The following is a 7,177-nucleotide window of genomic DNA, read 5'->3' as shown; positions in this document are numbered from 1 at the left end:
TCACTTAAGTGATCTGAAAATGTGCTGCGCTGATTGAGTGTTCTAGAACTGTGCGCGGTGATCTTCAAATGTCCCGTGGGTCACTTGAATGATCTGAATCCACGGATCACTTAAGCGATTTTTAAATGTGACGTGTGTGGGTTGCTTGAATGATCTCGATCTGTGCTACAGGTCACTAAAGAGATCTGGAACTGTGCAGCGGGTTCAATAACGTGGTCAGGAAATGTGCTGTAGGCCACTTAAATGATGTTGAACTGCATCGCAGGTATTCGTGAAGGGCTCCGGAAATTTTGTCCCTGACTCTTCGTTCCTCTCAGTGACTGTACGAGTATATGAACATGAGTGAGTGAATATTCATGTGTGAACGACCAAGTGACTGACCATATGAGTGACCGAATGATATGATTGACCATATGATTGACTGATTGACGACCTGATTGATCGTATGAGTGACCAATTGAGTAAATGAGTGAGTGGCCGATGGATCGACCATACGAGTGACCAAGTTGGTGACAGTATTTGACTGTATGAGTGACTGAATTATCGACCATATGAGTGACCAAGTTGGTGACTGAGTAATTGACTGTATGAGTGACTGAATTATCGACCATATGAGTGACCAAGTAACTGAGTGAGTGTCTGAGTGATTGACCATATGAGTGACAGTGTTGATTGAAAGCTGGAGACCGAGTAATTGACTGTATGAGTGACCAAGTAAGTGACTGAGTGATTGACTATATTAGTGACTGAGTGATTGACTATATTAGTGACTGAGTGATTGACTATATTAATGACTGAGTGATTGACTATATTAGTGACTGAGTGATTGACTATATTAGTGACTGAGTGATTGACTATATTAGTGACTGATTATATGAGCATATGAGCGACCAGGTGAGTGACTGAGCGATTGAATGACCAAGTGAACACAGAGATAGTCTAAGTGACCTAGCCTATGAGTGACCAAGTGAGTGACTGGGTGAGCGTGAAATCGACTTTATATGTGAGTGAGTGACCATATAAATGACGAAGTGAGTGACTGAATGAGTGACCATATGTGTGAGTGCGCAATTTACTCACTCAGCCACTTGGTCACTCATACGGTAAATTACTCAATCACTTAGTCACACATACATTCAGTCATTCATAAGATCAAACGTCGCATCTTTTCCAATTCCAGAGATATTTTGAAACAGTTGGCATTGGAAATCTTGTGCCGTATTTCCGGCAAAATTATAATGAAAATGGCATGCGTATTTCTTATCACTTATAACTTTCACCGTTAGGCGTCCTATTGCTTATCGCGTTTCGATAGAAAGAGTCATCTTCACTACAGGGAATACCCTTAGATGCTGAAAATCCTATATAATAAAGTCAAGTCAAGTCAATCCCACAAATAGGGCCGGAGCTGTCACACTGCAACAAGTTGCAGTGTCTCAACGTTAAAGTTTATTTATATATATTTATATTTTATATATATATATATATAATATTCACACTTTTTTTTAATATAATGAATCACAGATGGCGCTGTATTAAGACAATACCACCATAACCATGTCTCTACTGTAGCTTGTTTCGATAATTTTACATATATATATATATATATATATAATGTATATCATATACATATATATATTAATATTATATATAATTATATAGATATATGTTACGGTAAAACGCCGGAAAACGCTTGTAAACAAATACATTTCGGACTTTCACCACGCACTTTGGTAAATGCTGTGAGTTTTCTGATTTTTTATAAATTTTTAAATCTTAACATTCCTTAATCACAGTGATCCTGATGCTAATTAAAATCATAATTAACTAATTACTCATTCAAACTCGTGAAAATTAGTGATGCGATTTATCCAACTTTCATAAATTCGAAAGATTGTCATTTATCAATCACAACGATCCCGATGCTAATTAAAATCATAATTAGTTAATTCATTAGTCATTGAAATTCGTGAAAATTAGTAAAATTGTGAATTTTCTGATATTTATAAACTTGCCATCCCGATGAACGCAGGCGTTGGGGAGATATGATCGAAGTGTTCAAAAAATTTTAAACGAGATGTGTAGGATGGACCATGAATTATTACTACACCTTAAATCGACTGCTTTGACTTCGGGGACACCAGTATCGATTGGTAACGGACAATTCTAGGGTATGGTGTCGCAGGGAATTTTTCTCTAATATGGTTGTTAATAAATGGAATAGCTTACCCCCAGAGGTAATAAATTCTAACATAACTGATACGTTTAAAAGGGCATACCATAAACATGTGCGGGGAAGTCGAGAAGCTATCCATACTTAGAATAAGACAACCGCAAGTATTCTTTATGAGCATTGTATAATATTTTATCATGTATATATATATCTTTTGTAATTGCAATGTTAATCGGTTTGCTGTATTTCTGAAGTATCACATCCATATTTGTTATGGGCATATTTTTCTCAGCCACCTCGTTGGGCATTTTTCCTGTTGGGGCGTTGTATTTGTATTTGTATAAATTTTTTTCAGTGGATCATACCACAAAAGTTTAATAAATGTTCTTTTATAAAACTTCAAAAATGCAACCAATGAGCGCATTGTCTACATTCGAGCGAATGCAACCATTAGGCTTATTGGTGATTTTTTTTTAAAGTTTTATTACATAAAATCTTTTATTAAACTTCGCAGCCTAAGAAAACTACAATTTCAAGGAGCGACAATCTTTTGAAAGCAAAAGCCTCCGCAAGTATGTTCATAAAAAAAAAAGAAAATCTTGAATGATGATGTAGCATTCTATTCACATAATAATAATTAATAATAGTATAAATCAATAACTCGAGGTGTCTCCGTACTTTTCGAGAAAAGAATCAATCAATTCTTTTAAGAAACGTATTTTCAACATTTTATTAAATTTTGTTTCTGTCTGCGGGAACATCGTTTCCGTGATGAGTAGTACAGACGTAGATAACCTGCCAGCCTACTGGCTGCCGCACACGTAATAGCAATTTATCCTCCGCTGAGGGATGGAAGATACGCGGATTCAATTGGGTTCCGTCACCGGCAAAACTGTACAACTGGACAAGTGTATCTAGTTGCATAGCTGCATCACTTCATTATTGATGCCCCGGCTATAGCATGGTATCTAGCCCTTTTTATAGAATAATATATGGCAAGTCCCATTGTTGCATACTGTTGTGGGTTGTTACTTAATTCAATTGTTGGGATTCACTGTCCGCGGGACAGAGTTCTTTCAATTGTTGCCACTTGTCAACACTTGCATTTCGTGAATCTACGAGTTTTACTGTAGATTATAGTGCTATCCATTCCAAAAAGAACAAAAGCACTTCCCTGTTTGCGAGACAAATACATCACACGATGCTGTCTTTCTTTGATTAAAGCCAAGCACAACTGTGGTCTCTCCTTATGCTACCGATGAAGCTGTGCGGGAAATGTCTGCATCTAAAGGTAGGACTGACTAACAAACTTACCTTGTGATGGCTCGGTTCATATCCTGTGGGACTTGTAACCGTAAACTCATCAACGGGAAACATATTTTCGATGTTTAAATTGCGAGAAATGAAATATTACATATATACATCCCATACACATTTAAAAGTAAGGACTGATATCGAAAACTAAGGACCTGGAGAGGACCGATGTACGGTTCTACGAAAATGACTAATACCGATCAAAATGACCGGAGGTTGATCTTCGCTATAAACTCTTGACACTTTAAGTTTCATCATGTTTATTTATGAATGGTACTACGTTCAAAAAGTTTTCAGACTTATTTCATCACGGAAGAATGAATACAGATAGAACCTGTTTATGGGGTGTTTCCTTCGAAGTAACTACCCTGTGTAATTATGCATTTTTGTCATCGTTCATACAAACATGTGCAGATCCATATAGCAAGATTTTTTCTGTCAAACCCTCTAGTGACTTTGTCGCTGGTCGCTGCACTTCTTCGTGGCCCACCTTAAGAAAATTCTTTACCCGGGGGTAAAAAGGAAAAAGTCACATGGGGCATGGTCAGGGGAATAAGCTGCTTCCGGAAGTATCAGAATGTGATATTTTGATAGAGAATCTGACGCAAGGAAAGACCCGTGAGTCCGCTTAAACGTCTGCATGATTCGGTGAGACGCGATCTTTAGAAGGCCAAGTCGTGGGTACTCCATCACGATAATACGCCGACTAATGTCAGATTAGCCGTCAAAACATCACTTTTCAATATTTTTACAACCACCTTATTCCCCTGGATCTGGCCCCATGTGACTTTTTCCTTTTTTCACGGATAAAGAATTTGCTTGGGGGGGGGGGCAAAGATTCTCACGTTCCGAAGAGGTGCAGCGATGACGGCACTCGAGGATGTGACAAAAAAGAATTGCAATTCGCCTTAACATCCTTGTATGAACAATGGCAAAAATGCATAATTAAGCAGAGTAATTACTTCGAAGGAAACACCAAATAAACAGGTTCTATCTGCTATTTGATCATTTTCATTAATAAAATAAATCTCAGAATCTTTTGAACGTATTAGTATGAGTGTAGGTAAGCAATAAAATATTAATTTTCAGATTTTTTTCCCGAGGAATACAGTCGAATCCCGTTATAGCAAAAAAAAAAAAAAACAATGTCGTTTTAACAAAAACTTATCAAACCCCTCAGATACGTTTACATAGGAACAATGCTGAAAACTGGAATTCCTTTATAACGAAATGAGTTCTGTGGTCTTTTGGAGTTCGTTGAAACGAGATTGGACTATCATTCAATTTTATCATAGTCCCAAAAATTTCCTTGAGGCATAGCCGGGGAAAAATGTTGATGTTATTATTAAATTATATTATATATATTAATATTATTTTTTATTATTTTCGTAATTTCACGTTTTCATATTTCAATGAGTAAGAAATCTGAGAGCAGAAAATGCGTTTCAACGAGACGAAGGTACTGTAAAAGGTGAAAAATGTGATATGTGAATGCAATTATATATTATTACTATATAGTTTCATTCGCATATCACACTTTTCACATTTTTCAATACCTTTGTCACATTGAAACGAATTTTCTGCTCTCATAATTCTTACTCATTCAAATATTAAAATATGAAATTACGAAAATACATCGCTTGTTTCGTTATTGCACGCAAAATCCGACATCGCAGTTTTTTTCCCATCGATATAGTAGCGATTGTTGCTGTTGATGTCGGGAAAATTCAGAGATTCCCATATCAAATAAGATTTTCTCAGCTTCCTAGACAATTTCAACAAGAAGGAAATAACCTTATTCAGTTGAATTTTCCTTTCTACAAATTATCACTCAAAGCAGCACCCCTTAGAGCAGCGGTTCTCAACCTTTTTTGACTCGCGCGCGGAGCGCTTTTCAGTAAAAAAATTCTAAAAATGGCGGAGCCCCGTAGGCCCATTTTTTGATTATTCATTAAAGTTACTGATTTCTTTTTACTATTTAAAAATATTTATAAATGCTTTTCTAAATTGTACTGGGTTTTTTTTCCAATTTCCTCGAGCGGCCGGGCTCCGCGGAGCACCGGTTGAGAACCGCTGCACTAGGGCATTTCTTTCTTTCAAACCGAGCACAACTCCTGACTATTGCTACGGGCAATTTACTACCGAATGCGTTATGCCGGAAGTGAGAGTATCTTACAATCTAAACGCGTATATAGTGCTGTGTCTGACTTTCCAGTGTTGCCATTAATATACTAATTAATTTCAAATGTTTATTTTGAATTAGGGATGCCCGAGAAGATTTCTCGAACAACACGGATGCTTATTTTCTTATACAGTTGTATTACATAAGGATGAGCTGGAATTGGTTTGGAAATCCTGATATATCACGATCTGAAATAAACGTTTGAGTTGCATGATGTTAAGTCTTGTTTCGGTCTTTTCATTGTGTTCTTTTCGCTCGTTCATAATTCCTTTCATCTACAACGCTACCTTATTACCACAGTTATTGCATCACACGCCACACTTGCATTCGACGAAACACACGCTTCAATAATTTGCTTTTATTTGATGAGATGAAAAAAACCGATGCATCGAAGTTGTAAACTAAAATTTTATTACAAACTTCTGGTTGAAAAAGAGGGGCTGTTCAGTAGGGCCACCTGCTTCTGTTCCGTACACGTAATACAGTTTATGTTTTTCTCCCTCTCTTTACAACGCCACGTACGTATGTATATATGTAACCTCGGCGATGAAAGAATTCTCTTTCATCGCTTAGATTGCTTTAACCATTGCTTTGGTTTTTGTTCCCTTTCTTTTTCTTGTAGATATTGTATGTACTTGTGTAAAAAGTCAGTCTAATAAACGTGTCCGTGCGAGAAGGTGGTGTTTTTGCGTCTCTTTTTATTGTAGGAGTTTCGTTGTCGTATTCGCGCTTTTTTGATCCTCACCCGAGCTATCGACAGGACATTCGGTCCAAACAGGGGCGACACCATATAAAGTACCTCGTAAACGGGGGGGGGGGGGGGCATCCAGGACGATGTGTCGGGACGGGCGTATTGTGTAAGTTACGTTTGATCGTCCAGTATTTTGCAGGACAAACACATTTTCCGCAATATTATTCAGGAAGGGCGGTCGTTCACGTTCCTTTTTGCTTTTTGGGCCGCTCCTGAAAAGTTTGCTCATCATTGTCTTAAACATTAGAACCTCTCGATAACGGGCGCTAAAAATTTTAAAAATTTAAGTTTAGGCGCTAAAAATAGTCGAAATATTCACTGAAAAAAGCATTTATAATTTTTGGAAGGAAGAAAGAATTACTAAAAACAAAGGTATTATAATATTATAAGGCGCACACACACACACACACACACAAAATCTAGCTGAAAAAATGAGTTGCACTTAATCCGTCTGTCGTTTTAATTATTTAAAATGTTATCAAATCCTCAGGATTAGCCAATTCTAAGATCACCATTACCAGACGCGAAGCCGGCAGAGAAAAAGATCTGTGGGGGGGGGGGGGGCTCCCTCTTGTTGTGCAATAATTCTGTTTTATTTGTTGTATCACTTGAAATAATCGTTACGCTTTCTATAGTTGAAACACGGCCATCTTGTATTTGTGTAACAAAAAAATAACTTTCTTTTTTTATATCACCACGTATGCGGAACTCCTTCAATCGCGTGGCCCTGTGTGGTCACTTCTGTCAAACGATCTAA

Source organism: Pholcus phalangioides, unplaced genomic scaffold (genome assembly GCF_987345545.1).
Source record: "Pholcus phalangioides strain wild (caught in Gottingen) unplaced genomic scaffold, Ppha-v1.0 ptg000008l_1, whole genome shotgun sequence".
NCBI lineage: Eukaryota > Metazoa > Arthropoda > Arachnida > Araneae > Pholcidae > Pholcus > Pholcus phalangioides.
The sequence above is the reverse complement of the archived record's forward strand: the minus strand, read 5'-3'. Positions refer to the sequence as shown.